Raw genomic sequence first — 17,743 nt, 5'->3', positions numbered from 1 at the left:
TGGCGCTTTACAAAGCTTATCCTTCAATATCTGAAACACTTCATCCTGTTTGATTCCCCAATCAAACTTCTTATCCTTCTGCGTGAGGAGTGTCAATGGTTGAGCGATCTTTGAAAAGTTCTCGATGAACCTTCGATAATAGCCAGCCAAACCCAAGAATTGCTGAATCTCGGTTGGCGTCTTTGGCGTTTCCCAATCCTTGATCGCCTCGATCTTGGTTGGGTCCATGTGGATTCCATCTCCGTTCACCACGTGCCCAAGGAATTGCACTTCCCTTAGCCAAAACTCGCACTTAGAGAATTTGGCATACAACTGTTCTTTCTTCAGCAGCTCCAGAATGGCTCTAAGATGCTGCTCGTGCTCAGCCTTCGTCTTTGAATAAATCAAAATATCATCGATGAATACAATCACGAACTTATCCAAGTACGGCTTGCAAACTCGATTCATCAAATCCATGAATACGGCAGGTGCGTTTGTCAGACCAAACGGCATAACGAGAAACTCGTAGTGTCCATATCGAGTTCTGAAGGCTGTCTTCGGGATACTCTCCTCCTGTATCCGTAGCTGATGGTATCCAGATCGAAGATCGATCTTTGAATAGAAGCTTGAACCTTGAAGTTGGTCAAACAGATCATCGATTCTTGGCAGGGGATACCTATTCTTGATCGTCAGCTTGTTCAACTCTCTGTAGTCAATGCACATACGGAAACTACCGTCCTTCTTCTTCACGAACAAAACTGGAGCTCCCCAAGGCGAGAAGCTTGGTCGGATAAATCCCTTGTCTAACAACTCTTGAAGTTGTGTCGACAGTTCTTGCATCTCAGACGGAGCAAGTCTATAAGGTGCCTTAGCCACAGGCGCGGCGCCTGGAACTAAGTCAATGTGGAACTCTACTTGTCTCTGAGGCGGCAATCCAGGCAAGTCTTCTGGAAAGACTTCTGGGTATTCCCTCACGACAGGGATGTCTTCGATCTTTGGCTCAGCAGCCTTCTTAACTACAATGTGTGCCAGAAAGGCAGCACATCCCTTTTGCAAACACTTTCTTGCCTGCAGGCAGCTAATCATCCTTAACGGCGTCTCACGCTTCTCCCCATGAACAACAATGGTCTCACCATCATTGGTCGGGATACGAATAATCTTCTCGTGACAAACTATCTCTGCCTTGTTACTCGATAACCAATCCATCCCTACTACCACGTCGAAGCTTCCCAACTGGACTGGTAGTAGATCCAGAGCAAACTCACGCTCTCCCAGCTCGATTACGCAACCTCGAATCACCTCGTTAGCTTCTACTAACTTCCCATTCGCTAATTCGATCGAGTATGGAATATCTAATTTACTAGCGGCTAAACCAAGCATATTCTTAAATTCTAACGACACGAAGCTATAATCGGCACCAGTATCAAACAAAACGGATGCATAGCGTTGGTTTACAGGGAACGTACCAGTGACAACATTGGGATCCTGGCGTGCTTCCCTGGCTTCCATGTTAAAAACTCTTCCGCGTGCTTGGTTTAACTCTGGGCAATTCCTTTTGTAATGCCCAACATCACCGCAGTTAAAACATCCGGGCCTCTGCCCGTTCCCACCATTGTTTCCCGCTTGGTTGTTTCCCTGATTACGGTTCATGGCGCCCGCTTGGTTAGCATGATTGGCACGGTTTCCATCACCTCCCTGGTTTCCTTGTGGGCGGTTTCCAGCACCACCACGGCTGTTCCTATTCCCATATCCTCCTTGGCCTCCCCGGCCAGCATTAGCCCAACAAGAATCCTTTGAATGACCAGTCTTCCCACATGATTCACAAACTTTTGGCCCGCATCGGCCAGAGTGATGGCGTTGGCATGAGTTGCACTTGGGTTGTGCACCCATATATCCCTTACCTTTCTTCCTACCACCAGCTGAATCTTGAGCTGGCGCATTCGATTCCCCTTTCTTAACCACCATCCCGGTGCCCTGCTTGAAATTCGAAAACTTTAGCTTGTTTCCACCAGACGACTCCACATGAGTCTCTTTCTTCTTGGGCTCAATTTCATCAAACTTGTTCAACCGAATTGCCTCTTCGGTGAGAGCCACACTCAAATCAATGGCTTCTGTGATAGTTGCAGGTTTGGAGGAAGTCACCATGCTGATTATTTGAGGAGCCAATCCCCAAATGAAGCGTTCAATCCTCTTGAACTCGGGCGTAACCATGTAGGGTACCACATGCGACAAGTCGTGGAACCTCTGAACATACTCAGCTATCTTAGGACCTTCCATTTTTAGATGCCAAAACTCGGTCTCCAATCTCTGAATTTCAGCGCGAGAACAGTACTTCTTGCGCATGAGTTCTTTCAGCTCGGTCCAAGTCAGTGCGTAAGCAGCAGCTTCGCCAAGTGTTTGGACTTGTAGATTCCACCATGATAGGGCTCCATCTAAAAATAGCCCTGAGATGTAAGTGACTTGTTGATCCAGCGCGCATTTGCTCATGCGAAGTACGGACTCGGTTTTCTCAGCCCAGCGGACGAAAGCAACAGCACCACCTGTGCCATCGAAGTATACGGGCTTGCAGAGAATTGTTTGTAAGTGCACCCATGCGGTGGATTGTTGTTGTTGCCCGTGTTTCTGGAGTTGCTTCCACTCATTCCTCCTTGCGAGGCAGCATATTGAGCAATAGCGGCAGCAATGACTTGCTGTAGTTCGTCCTGAGTCGTAGGCATTGGCTGAGGTTGACGTCTTGGCGGCATCTTCTAAAGATGTATGTGTCGGTCAGGCCATAATAAAGCGTACGTATATAGTAATAGTAATAGCACATAACATCTCATGTTATCAATATATCACACACAACATCCCATGTTACGATCATTATACACACAACATCCCATGTCACAAATATTATATACACAACATCCCATGTCCCAACATCCCATGTCACAAGTATTATATACACAACATCCCATGTCCCAACATCCCATGTCACAATAATATAAATAAGCAATCAAGTGAATCAGATATGGTGAGAATACTGCGATTGCCATATATATCGAGACCACAATGTAGTAAGTGTATCAGTACATCACTGTGTCATACAATCATCAATCAATTAGGGGCGGCATCACCCCTATCCAAAAACTATATCATGTCAGTGTCAAATACATCAAGTACATCAAACAAGTGTCAACAAAAGTCAGTATCATCAGATGGTCTCCAAAATGCTGTGCAATCACAATCGCTGTCGTCTCACCAACGTCTACCTATATAGCACTGATGAGCTCTATGCGGATGGCGGGGGAGGAGGGGGAAAGTGAGGGTAAAGCAAGCGGCGTAACAGAAGCCAATCCTCCTCCATAGCCTGCTGAGTGCGAATAACAGAAGCAACCTGCTGCTCTAGGGTAAAGAGACGAGCAGCAAAATCTGGGGGTAATGATTGACCTGGCTGAAGAGGGGAGTGTATCTGACCATGGCATGAACATGGTAGCAGCTGAGCTCTCTCGAGCTCCTGGAGACGCTGCGTGTGCGACTCATGCTGATGAACGAAGGACATCAAAACGTCCTCTATAGTGGGTCCAACATGAAACGAATGATATGGATCAGTAGGTGGCATGGCTGATGGCGTCGGCCAAAGCAAGGGCTCACTGGTGGGGTCAAATGGTGCCACAGGAAATGGTGATATAGATGGTGGAACAGATGACATCTGAGGCATGAAAGGCATAGGCATCGGTACGTGACCAAAAGGGTGGGCTGAAGAGCCCTCTCCAGGCCCCGCTGGAGGTACAAACTGTGGAATCTGAAATGAGAAATCATCATGTCGCGAAACAGGAATCTGAGGGGGCAAAGGTGGAACATCCTCGTCAGCAGGTATCCAACCGTGCTGAGCGTCCTCATCGGGTGGATCCATGTGGTCAGCAAACAGTGCGTGCTCAGGCTCAAGGGGAACAGGATCAAATGGAGCAACGACAGGATCAACGGGTGCAACATGATCAACAGGATGGTCAACAGGGATATCAGCAATCAAAGGGGGATCAACAAAAGGATCAACAACAGGATCATCGGCAATAGCATGATCACCAACTAACAAAGGAACATCATCAACATGTGGGTCAGCCAAAATGGGCTCAACAGGAACGTCAGCATGTACCAAGTCATGCTCATGCATAGGATCTAGAGCAGCTGCCTGCTCCGGGGCCAAGGCAGGCTCTGGGTCGTCAAAAGCCATATCAAAGTCGAACCCAGGATCAATGGGGTCAACGGGATCAGCGGGATCCTCCATGAGCTGGTCCATCGGAATATACTCAATGTCATGATCGGGGTCAAATCCCGGAGGAAAGACGGGATCAGAATCCTCAATATCGCCGTGCTCGAATGCAAAGCTCGGAATGGGTGCGGCAGAAGATGCCTGGTCGGGGTCCGAGTCATGTGCGAAATGCTGTGCGCTCACCTCGTGAGATGGTGCAGATGCCACAGACTCAAAGGAGTCTGGGACCGGTGAATGGGCGGGCGAGTCCTCAACAGGAGCACCAACGATCATCAAAAGATCGCCAGCGGGAAGAGGGGCTGCATCAGGAATCTCGTCCTCAAAAGGCTCGTCCTCAAACAAATCGATATCGTCGTCAGCCTCGGCGTCGAGTAGCAAGTCATATGCGGGATAGACAGCTAAAGGAATAGGAGCTGGTATCACAACTAAGGGTAAGTACTCAATAGGAGGGTCATCAATAGGCTCATCAGCGCCATCGGGCAGAGCGGAGGGCTGGAAGTCATCGTCATCAGTGCTCGTGTAATCGGAGGTATGCACCTCGTGCTCTGAGGATATAATGTCGTCAGATACTATGGGTAAAGGTCCGGTGGTATCTGAATCACCCGTGGCTGGTGAGTCCATGTGTCTGTAACACAAATATGCACAAATAATCAGTAAATCAGGTAATCACATAAGTTACCAAGTAATAATCACATAATCCTCCTAGTCCCACTAGCCTCCCAGCCTCCCAGACTGTCCTTCCTAGTCCCACTAGCCAATTTCTCCCAGCCTCCCAGACTGACTCCCTAGTCCCACTAGCAAACTTTTCCCAGCCTCCCAGACTGACTCCCTAGTCCCACTAGACAACTACCTCGATCCATTAGATCGAGCCTCGGCCTCCCAGACCGAGCCTCAGTCTCCCAGACCGAGCCTCAGCCTCCCAGACTGAGCCTAAAAATAATAAATAAAATATGCTCAACATTTGTTTATAAAAACGTTTTGGATCTGGACTTAAGTGGTATGCAGTAAAAATGTTTTCGTGAGAGCCCTAGTGATCATAGTCTAGACTCAAGAAAGAATCCTAGTTCGCTATGATCAGAGCTCTGATACCAAGCTGTCACACCCTGGCTTTGCGGAAGCGTGGTTAATTTGGTGTGACTTCTTAATACCATAGCTTAATCATAACAAGCTATATGAATTAAAAATATGCAAGATCATCCATTAAAATAAAATCAAAACATTGTCTTAACGGGTTAACACCCAACAACCATAAACTTGTCTAAACATTACAAACCCAATCATAACATAAACATGATTCAAGGACTGTGACTTGTCCAGGAAAGAGTCACATTCCCCCGAACCCTGGATGACCCTGGTGACTTATGCAGCGGAAAACATGCCATACCGTGCCAGATCTTTAATTCCCTGAAATACATGTAAGTTGAAAAATCAACAATAATGTTGAGCGAGTTCATGCGAAAGTGAGTAAATAAACCTTTGTATTTATCAAAAATCCTGGTATGTAGCAAATAAGGAAAAAGAGATCACCAATGGTTTGCAAGTCCATTGATATGTGTGAAGTGCAAGTAGGAAGACTCAAACCTAGCGGATTTCGCGTCGGGCACAAAGTCACCCCAAGGTCCGTTATGCTGGACCTGGGATTGGGCTCGCTACACCCAGATAGATCTACCGCTTACGTCCCTCGGTCCTACAATGAGGATTAATGGCCTCCAGTTTCCGCCTACCCACTCACATGATCCAAGTAATAACCCTCCTTACGCTAACCATACCATGTATCAAGTATTCATAATCATAGTAACATGTATTTCACCCCCGCAGTTTATAAAACTGGAAAGAGTTAAGAGAAAAGGGGGACATGAACTCACAGTCAGTGCGTCGCTATACCAAGTACTCCAAATATCCGATAGCTGTGCAACGACCTACATGTGCTAATTCTATTAGACGGATGGCCGTGCCTTAGCTTTATAGTTTACATTTTTGGGGAAACAGTTAGACAACCGTTCCTTGTATGTACTTGGTAATTTAATTTCCTTCCCAAGGATGGGGGGTTTAATACATGTGTATTCGTATCATCTCATTAAGTCCCACTTAATATATTGTTACTTCTCATTCCAAAATATAATTATTTTTCTCAAAAATATTATATTTTCTCTTCACTTAATACTCTCCAAAATAATACATTAACAAAATAAGCGTTCATGAGTATTTCCGTATAAAGCGTAAGTTACGTTTTAACGATTAAGTGGTAATAGTAATTACCGTTGTAACTTATATGTTTGTCGTGTAAGCGTTTGTATTATTTTGGGTTCGTCAACGTTTGTAAATATTATTTTTACTCTAAAAATAATATTTATGTATTTTCACAAAATAATCATAAACAGTGTGGTGAAAAATATATTTACCGAATATATATTTATCACGTTTAGTTTTGTGAAAATCCCACCTCCGAATATTTGTAAATAAAGTCATGGCGAATTATTTTTGAAAATATATCAAAAATAGTCTAACACTTGTAAATAATTCTAAGTGTTAGATTTTAGAAAAATTTCGCCAGAGTTTTCCCTGTAACTGGAGGTGGCCACGCTTTCAAGCGTATCATTTTCTTTTACAAAATCACTTCAACACTTCTTTAAATCAACCAATCAATTTCCAACACATCAACTAGTTTTCAACTAGTCGACAAGTATGTAAAATCGCATTATTACATGAACTTGTAGTTTTTCTGAAAACTATTGTGTAGATCTCCTTATATTTAGTGGATCTATGTATAAAATAGTTTAGTCTTGTAAAAGCCCCGTTTTTAGAACAAATCATCCTTTACAACTGTCACACCCCCAAAATCCACACGCGGAGTATCACCGCTTGGGAGCGTGACTGACCAGGATCAAGCCACCAATCATATTGAACATGTAATTAATATTAAGTAAAATAAATGTAAACCATCCATTCAATACGATAGGTGTTCAAAACATAACCATAGTTTCAAAGTGTAGCGGAAGCATAGTAAATAAACCAACAGTAGTTAATAGTTTTAAATGTCATAATAGTTCAACGTAGAGACCACGATCCTTGCCCACAACGACCCGCTTCTCCAGTGCAAGCTCCAAGTATCTAACGATCTGCAAGGCATGTAACAGAATGATCAACAAACTAGTTGAGCGAGTTCACAGTAAGTAAATGCGTAACAGTAAGTAACGGGTGGCTCTACTGGGCCAATAGTAAGTTATACAAGTGGGGGCTTCCCATGTTATGTGACCACTAGACTATTCGTATTATCCCTGTTCTTCGTCCGAGAACAGTAGCGCGTATAGGGTAATTAGCATATGACCACGTAGGTGTTATCCCAACCTACGGAAGAAGTAAGTAATGCGTACACGTAGGTTTTACGTGCGTGCCTGACATCCGAGGCAGTAATGGCATATGACCACGTAGGTGTTATCCAACCTACGGAACCACGTAGGTGTTATCCCAACCTACGGAACCGTCCTGACATCCGAGGACCATGATAGGTGATAGTCTAGGAAAAGCGTTTGTACGTTATAAGTCAATTGAAACCTTTAACCCATTCCCACGACCCGGGAATCCCATGCCTTAGTAGGAGTGTGAACTCACCTTGGTTTGCTCGGTATGCTAAGTAAGTGCTCACAGTTAATCAATCACGTCCTAAATACGCATGTATGCACAATCAGTTTATATCCAACTTGTTCACGTATAGGTATAATCACAGAAGTACTAGCATGTATTCACTATCATAAAAATCATGCACATCACACAGCAGTTATATGTCTCAGTTAATATTTAACAGGATTAGACTGAGTTACTGGGCAGGTTATACATTTGGCGAAACACATTCTTTTTCGTCAACCACCCTTGGCGAAACAAAGTCCAGTTTCGCCAACCGGTGATTCGTTGGTATAAATCTTTGTTTCGTCGATTCATATTAGTAACAAAAAGAAATTTCCTAATCATCCATTGGGGCCGCCCACTACGACCAGTTAAAATAAGTGGCCGCCCCAAACTTCAATCATTAATATTTAGTGAAGTTAAAATGGGTTGACCTACACAAAAAAATGCCGCCACCCCCATGATGGGTTCTTTACCACTATTGGGCCAAAGCCCTCAACCAATGGCCTTTGGTTGGCCGCCCAACCCAACCAATCAAGGAATTGACAAAGTTGACTCTTGTACGCCACATATATTCCTAGGAATTGCAATTACTGACATGATCATTTATTTTATTTTGTAGTTTACCTAGGATTAATGATAACCACCATTATTTCGATACTTCAATATTAGTGGGCCGAACCCCTCAACCAATTGGATTCGGTCAGCTACCCCATCCCTCCAATCACATTATCACACCCTAACAACATAATGGCAGCATCACGGCACATATATTTGACATGGAACCTTAATTTTTAATCATTACTTCTTAAAAATCCTAATATACTACACGACACCCACATGTAATATAAGTATATCGGCTGACACTTTCAGTAAAACATGCACTGCAAAATTGACTTTGACAATTAACATTCATGCACATTCATGACAATTAATATACTAGCCACTATATTTCACTTATCACAAGCAACTTCAAACACATGTTGGGTGACATTGCAACTCACCTCAACATCCCATTGGACCAACCCATGGTCCTATAATATTTGAAACAATTTATGCTATCATAGTAAAAAAAACGGCACATGCATAGCATCACATATTCAAGCACAAAAATTCATGTGTTGGCCGACAAGCATCATATTCTAGATCTAATACTATAGGACCGAATTATCAATACAGAACACATGCGAGCATAATATTCAATTAATCAAAGTGAAACACAGAATCGACAAACACAAAATCGACAAAGAAGACTTGCACTAACCACGATGAATCAAAGAATGTCTCGATCGATTCCTTGGGTTCACGAAGGCTGCCGTCACTAGGGAGGGGCTCTAGGGTTTTTGTATTTGATAACTGATCCCCCTAACCATATATATATATAATTTTACGCACCCTAATTTGGGCCGTAACTGGGCCTCACAAATTGACGGTTCGTATTATTGGCGAAACACTTTTGTGTTTCGCTGGGCCTATTCATGTGTAAACCGTTAATGGTTTTCTACTAAGTCTCATTTTAATACCTAATCACATACAAGCAATAACTACAACGCGTTTCATTATCATATAACATATACAGTTACAAGTCAACCAATTTAAGCGGTCAAATTCAGCGTGCAATAAGTGTGAAAGTGAAAGTCAGAGATTCGGGTTGTCACATTATCCCCAACTTAAAAGAAATTTCGTCCTGAAATTTGGTACGCACTTACTGAGGAAGCTGGGTAAGTTACATCGTTCACTGGTTTTCCTGGGGTGTCACATCATCCCCCCGTTGATTTGGAATTTCGTCCCGAAATTCAGTAGTAGTAGCTTCAGCCTCAGAAGTGGATGCATTGGTTTCGAATAGTTGGGGGTACTTTTCTTTCATCTGGTCTTCGCGTTCCCAGGTATACTCTGGGCCACGCTGGGAGTTCCAACGAACTCGAACAAGAGGGATTCTCTTGTGTTTGAGGACCTTAACATCCCGGTCCGTGATTTCAACTGGTTCCTCGACGAACTGCAACCGCTCGTCGATATTGAGTTCCTTAAAAGGAACTATAAGGGTCTCATCTGATAGGCATTTCTTCAGATTCGACACGTGAAATACATTGTGAACTGCACCGAGTTCAGCTGGTAGGTTTAATCTGTAGGCTACTTTGCCAATCTTTTCTAAGATTTCGAATGGTCCGACGTACCGCGGATTCAGTTTACCCCGTTTACCAAATCGAACCACACCCTTCCAGGGTGAAACTTTCAATAAAACCCGGTCCCCGACCTCAAATTCCAATGGCTTTCTACGCTTGTCCGCGTAGGCTTTCTGACGGTCGCGTGCTGCCGCCATGCGTTGTCGTATCTGCGCAATCTTTTCTGTGGCGTCCACTACAATCTCTGGACCCGTAATTTGACTATCCCCCACCTCTGCCCAACAGAGAGGTGACCGGCATTTACGTCCGTACAATGCCTCAAATGGAGCGGCTTGAATGCTGGTGTGGTAACTGTTATTGTATGAAAACTCTACTAAAGGGAGGTGCTTTTCCCAGCCGTTGCCGAAATCGATAACGCACGCTCGAAGCATGTCTTCTAGAGTTTGGATAGTTCGCTCAGACTGCCCATCCGTCTGAGGATGATATGCTGTGCTCATGTCTAATCGTGAGCCGAAGGATTTGTGCATCGCTTGCCAAAGCTCTGACGTGAATCGTGCATCGCGATCCGAAATAATAGAGGTGGGCACTCCGTGCCTCGAAACAACTTCTTTCAAGTAGATGTCTGCTAGGGTAGAAAACTTATCCGTTTCTTTGATAGCCAAGAAGTGAGCAGACTTTGTGAGTCGATCAACGATCACCCAAATAGTGTCATTCCCACGCTGGGATCTAGGTAAACCTGTAACAAAATCCATGGAAATTTCTTCCCATTTCCATTGCGGTATCTTAGGCTGCTGAAGTAGACCAGCTGGTTTCTGATATTCAACCTTGATTCTCGCACAGGTTAAGCATTTTCCAACGTACGTAGCGATGTGAGCCTTCATACTAGGCCACCAATAAGTAGTGCTGATGTCGTGGTACATTTTATCCGACCCTGGATGTACCGAATAGCGAGACTTGTGAGCTTCATCCATTACAAGTTCGCGTAAACCGCCATAAAGTGGGACCCAAATACGCCCCGTTACATAGTAGGCGCCGTCTTCCTTTTGTTCCATGCGTTGCCTTGAGCCGCGTAAGGCTTCAGCTTTGACGTTTTCGGGTTTCAGTGCTTCTAACTGAGCAGCTCGTATCTGTGCAGGAAGGCTAGACTGAATCGTAAGCTGTAGCGCTCGCACGCGCTTAGGTAGAGTGTCTTTCCGACTGAGGGCATCAGCCACAACATTGGCCTTGCCTGGATGATACTTGATGGCGCATTCATAGTCGTTTAGAAGTTCAACCCATCTCCGTTGACGCATATTCAAATCCTTTTGCTTAAGAATATGCTCGAGACTCCTGTGATCGGTGTAAATCGTGCACTTGGTACCGTACAGGTAGTGTCGCCATATCTTAAGCGCGAAAACAACAGCTCCCAGCTCTAAATCGTGCGTCGTGTAGTTCCGTTCATGAACCTTGAGTTGCCGCGAAGCGTAGGCAATAACTTTATCCCGCTGCATCAATACACAACCAAGCCCCTGTATCGATGCGTCACAATAAACCACGAAGTCATCTGTGCCCTCGGGCAGTGAGAGAATAGGTGCGCTGCAAAGCCTATCCTTTAAGTACTGAAAAGCGGTCTCTTGCGTATTACCCCATCTGTAAACGACACCTTTCTGTGTTAGCATAGTAAGTGGTTGCGCTATCTTTGAGAAGTCTTTAATAAATCGCCTGTAGTAACCCGCCAAACCCAAGAATTGGCGTATTTCTGTCGGTGTACGTGGTGCTGGCCAGTTTCTGATCGAATCAACCTTGGATGGATCGACATGAATCCCATCCTTGTTCACCACATGGCCTAAGAAGTGGACTTCACGGAGCCAGAAGTCGCATTTTGAAAACTTTGCGTACAGTTGCTCCTTTCGGAGAAGTTCCAAGATAAGACGTAAGTGCTGCTCGTGCTCCTCCTGACTCTTGGAGTAAATCAAAATGTCGTCGATGAAAACGATAACAAACTTATCAAGATAAGGTTTGCACACCCTGTTCATAAGATCCATGAAGACTGCAGGCGCGTTCGTAAGCCCGAATGGCATGACAAGAAACTCGTAATGACCGTAGCGAGTTCTGAAAGCGGTTTTGGAGACGTCCTCATCCCGGACTCTCAGCTGATGATACCCTGACCTTAAATCAATCTTGGAATAGTAACACGACCCTTGCAACTGGTCGAATAGGTCATCTATGCGCGGAAGAGGATAACGGTTCTTCACCGTCACCTTATTGAGTTCGCGGTAGTCGATGCACATCCTGAACGTACCGTCTTTCTTCTCACCGATAACTGGTATCCAATAGTTCTTGTAGCTCCCCAAGGTGAAGAGATATTCTTGTAGCTGCGTCGATAGTTCTTCCGATTCTGGTGAAGCTAAGCGATACGGTGCTCGAGCTATGGGTGCTGCTCCTGGAGCGAGCTCGATTTGAAATTCGTCCCGACGATGCGGCGGTAGACCAGGTAAATCTTTGCGAGACACCTGAGGAAAGTCGCGTACAGCTGAATGGTCTTCCAACTTCTTTTCTTTCGCTGATGCGTCAGTAACGAGAGCCATAATTGCGGTGTGGCCCTTGCGCAAACATTTCTGAACCTTCAAGAAAGAGGGGATGCCAACCAAGGCACCACTCTTGTCGCCTTGAACTTCGTGAGGTTCTTGACCAGAACGAGGAATGCGAACAATCTTTTCTTTGCATAGGATTTCTGCTTGCTGTTGCTGCTGGCGATTTCCGATGTGCAAGCCGTGGGCTCCTGAATCCTTAGCTTCTGCTGTGCTCTGGCGATCACTATTCTTGTGCTGCTGTTGTGCTTGAGTCCGAACGGTAGCTGAACCCTTGCTGGAATACCCATCCCATTTCCGCTTGTTGTCACTAGGAGTAGCGGGAGTAGCAGAAGTGGTAGCGGTAGTAATAGCGCTGATACAACTAGGCAGCCTGTTCTGTTCCACTGCCTGATCCGTGAGGCGATGAGCAAGACACTGAATGTCTTGGATTTTGTCGAGGTTAGCCGATGTAGCATGGCTCTGAATCTCTGAGGCTAGACCCTTGAGGTACAATTCGATACGCTTGTTTGGAGGGTCCACCATGGTTGGACACAAGATGGCCAGTTCGTTCTATCGTTTCGTATGAGCTTCAATTTCTGACCCCGTCATTTTCAAATGGTAAGGCTCCACTTCCAACTTGTGGATGTCATCACGCGTGTAGTATTCCCTTTTAATGCGTTCTTTGAATTCGTTCCATGGGGTGGCGTTAGCAGCTGCCAACCCTAGTATCTGTACTTGCGCGTTCCACCTGGTTAGCGCGATTCCTACCAAAGTACCAGTGTCGTACTTGACCCTGCGAGCCTCAGGGCGTTCACACATGAAGTTCTTGAATGTGCCACTGAATGTGCTTGGACGACAGTCCATGATGTTCTGGAATGTGCAGAGAGGTTGATGTGCGTTCTGACCCGTTGCGCGAGAAAGATGGGTCAAGATTAAGCGCGAGAGTTGGGTCACGAGAGTAGGATCTAACGTCCTAGGATAGGTTTGGAATAGCAGGTTATACCTCCTGCTGGTGCGGCTGCAAGCGCCGCAGCGACTTGTTCGTTAATGAGAGCCGTCAACTGGGCTTGTGTCATGTCAACACGTCCAGACATGATCGAACAGTAAAGGTAGCATAAGTATGAATGGTTCGCGAGTAGTACGATGACAGAAGAGTGTAAGCACGTATGTGTTCTCAAGCAATAACAAGTTGTGAGCAAAGTAATGTAAGCATACTACGAGCAAAGTTCTATGCAAATTCTAGCAAGCAGGTAACAAACATAAACCTTATTACCTAGGATGTCGAGTCTTGCACGTGGAGCGAAGCGTCGTTGTGGATCATTAAGAGCACTGTTCTGGTTATAGTCTGGTTTTAATAAAAACGTTTTTCCATATTAAAACCAAGTTCTCTATAACCAATGGCTCTGATACCAATCTGTCACACCCCCAAAATCCACACGCGGAGTATCACCGCTTGGGAGCGTGACTGACCAGGATCAAGCCACCAATCATATTGAACATGTAATTAATATTAAGTAAAATAAATGTAAACCATCCATTCAATACGATAGGTGTTCAAAACATAACCATAGTTTCAAAGTGTAGCGGAAGCATAGTAAATAAACCAACAGTAGTTAATAGTTTTAAATGTCATAATAGTTCAACGTAGAGACCACGATCCTTGCCCACAACGACCCGCTTCTCCAGTGCAAGCTCCAAGTATCTAACGATCTGCAAGGCATGTAACAGAATGATCAACAAACTAGTTGAGCGAGTTCACAGTAAGTAAATGCGTAACAGTAAGTAACGGGTGGCTCTACTGGGCCAATAGTAAGTTATACAAGTGGGGGCTTCCCATGTTATATGACCACTAGACTATTCGTATTATCCCTGTTCTTCGTCCGAGAACAGTAGCGCGTATAGGGTAATTAGCATATGACCACGTAGGTGTTATCCCAACCTACGGAAGAAGTAAGTAATGCGTACACGTAGGTTTTACGTGCGTGCCTGACATCCGAGGCAGTAATGGCATATGACCACGTAGGTGTTATCCAACCTACGGAACCACGTAGGTGTTATCCCAACCTACGGAACCGTCCTGACATCCGAGGACCATGATAGGTGATAGTCTAGGAAAAGCGTTTGTACGTTATAAGTCAATTGAAACCTTTAACCCATTCCCACGACCCGGGAATCCCATGCCTTAGTAGGAGTGTGAACTCACCTTGGTTTGCTCGGTATGCTAAGTAAGTGCTCACAGTTAATCAATCACGTCCTAAATACGCATGTATGCACAATCAGTTTATATCCAACTTGTTCACGTATAGGTATAATCACAGAAGTACTAGCATGTATTCACTATCATAAAAATCATGCACATCACACAGCAGTTATATGTCTCAGTTAATATTTAACAGGATTAGACTGAGTTACTGGGCAGGTTATACATTTGGCGAAACACATTCTTTTTCGTCAACCACCCTTGGCGAAACAAAGTCCAGTTTCGCCAACCGGTGATTCGTTGGTATAAATCTTTGTTTCGTCGATTCATATTAGTAACAAAAAGAAATTTCCTAATCATCCATTGGGGCCGCCCACTACGACCAGTTAAAATAAGTGGCCGCCCCAAACTTCAATCATTAATATTTAGTGAAGTTAAAATGGGTTGACCTACACAAAAAAATGCCGCCACCCCCATGATGGGTTCTTTACCACTATTGGGCCAAAGCCCTCAACCAATGGCCTTTGGTTGGCCGCCCAACCCAACCAATCAAGGAATTGACAAAGTTGACTCTTGTACGCCACATATATTCCTAGGAATTGCAATTACTGACATGATCATTTATTTTATTTTGTAGTTTACCTAGGATTAATGATAACCACCATTATTTCGATACTTCAATATTAGTGGGCCGAACCCCTCAACCAATTGGATTCGGTCAGCTACCCCATCCCTCCAATCACATTATCACACCCTAACAACATAATGGCAGCATCACGGCACATATATTTGACATGGAACCTTAATTTTTAATCATTACTTCTTAAAAATCCTAATATACTACACGACACCCACATGTAATATAAGTATATCGGCTGACACTTTCAGTAAAACATGCACTGCAAAATTGACTTTGACAATTAACATTCATGCACATTCATGACAATAATATACTAGCCACTATATTTCACTTATCACAAGCAACTTCAAACACATGTTGGGTGACATTGCAACTCACCTCAACATCCCATTGGACCAACCCATGGTCCTATAATATTTGAAACAATTTATGCTATCATAGTAAAAAAAACGGCACATGCATAGCATCACATATTCAAGCACAAAAATTCATGTGTTGGCCGACAAGCATCATATTCTAGATCTAATACTATAGGACCGAATTATCAATACAGAACACATGCGAGCATAATATTCAATTAATCAAAGTGAAACACAGAATCGACAAACACAAAATCGACAAAGAAGACTTGCACTAACCACGATGAATCAAAGAATGTCTCGATCGATTCCTTGGGTTCACGAAGGCTGCCGTCACTAGGGAGGGGCTCTAGGGTTTTTGTATTTGATAACTGATCCCCCTAACCATATATATATATAATTTTACGCACCCTAATTTGGGCCGTAACTGGGCCTCACAAATTGACGGTTCGTATTATTGGCGAAACACTTTTGTGTTTCGCTGGGCCTATTCATGTGTAAACCGTTAATGGTTTTCTACTAAGTCTCATTTTAATACCTAATCACATACAAGCAATAACTACAACGCGTTTCATTATCATATAACATATACAGTTACAAGTCAACCAATTTAAGCAGTCAAATTCAGCGTGCAATAAGTGTGAAAGTGAAAGTCAGAGATTCGGGTTGTCACAACAACTTCCCGTCATCTTTCTCAAAGATTGATATTTTGTCGAATACTTCTTATTTCACAAGTGTTTATACACTTGTGGTTTGTAAAATCACATTTGTTAGTATGTCACCCGACTTTTATAAAACATGATTTTCTCGACACTTGGTTCTACGAAAATACCACTTGCAGATACGTAGATCCGCTAGTTTTAAACACCATTTTACTAGTAATAATACTTTTACACAAGTTCATGTTTCTCGTGTGGTGGAGTTTCACCTTTTAACCCTCGTACCGACAGAAACAAGCTTATGTCAAGATCCATGATCTTAACAAAGTCGGGTTAAACGATGATAAGAGCCACCACAACGTAGATCGGGCCTCAATAATCAACATATTCAAATACTACAACTTTTACACATGTTATGAGCTTTTAACCAACAAAATTCAAGTTTTAGTAGACTTTAGAGATTCAAAACGCATGATTCCGACTTTTAACCGTTAAAAATCATATTAACCACTTTAGATACGTTCGAGAGTGAGTTTTAAACATTATACCTCTAGCTCGGGGCTAGGGAAGAATCTAGTCGAAAATGTGGTGGATAAAAGCTAAGAAACGAGGTCCTTCCACTTCCGCTTGCTTCAAGACTCCTAATATGTAACCCGTAAGGCTTGTAGATACTTGAAATGGATGAACAAGAGCTCGACAATGGGTGGGTGGCTATGGGTGTGTTCGGCCGAGAGTTTGGAGGCAAGAGAGAGGAGAGAGTTTGGTGCAATGTGGTGTGTTATCTCTTGTGTTTAGTTCATGTATTTATAGACAAATCATGTGCCATAATCCTTGGTTTTTATGTCTACTAGATACTAGACATAAACAATTTAAATAATCAAAGTTGTACTAACCTAGTTGCAAGAGAACCAAACCGGCCCAAGGGGGGGGTCACTTGGTTCGATTTCAATGGTGTAGTTAGGACATAGTTACGTTAAGTAGGTTAACTTTAGGGATTAACCCCGTTAGTTGCATGATGTGTTATAAAGCGGGTGTTAGGGTAATCAGGGACCCTAACTGGCTCAGAAAAAGACCAATAATATTTTTGGCAATATTTTTATGTTCCGGGTATAGTCCGGTTGTTCGGTTGGATAGTAATCCGTTAAAGTGCTTAAGTAATCTTTTAAGCGTCGTAAGTAATATTTTTAGCGACACAATTTATTTTGCAAAGTGTCAGGAATATTTCCTCATGTTTTGGCACTTTATTAGTTAGCTAGAAGCTGGTATGTTAAATAAAGTGCTGTGTTTCGTGCTCAGAGTACGTTTTAGGCACATCCAATCATTACATCTTATTCCTAGAGACACAGTTTAACAAC

The sequence above is a fragment of the Helianthus annuus genome, chromosome 17, assembly GCF_002127325.2.
Source record: "Helianthus annuus cultivar XRQ/B chromosome 17, HanXRQr2.0-SUNRISE, whole genome shotgun sequence".
NCBI classification, from domain to species: Eukaryota; Viridiplantae; Streptophyta; class Magnoliopsida; order Asterales; family Asteraceae; genus Helianthus; species Helianthus annuus.
This window is presented reverse-complemented; position numbering follows the sequence as displayed.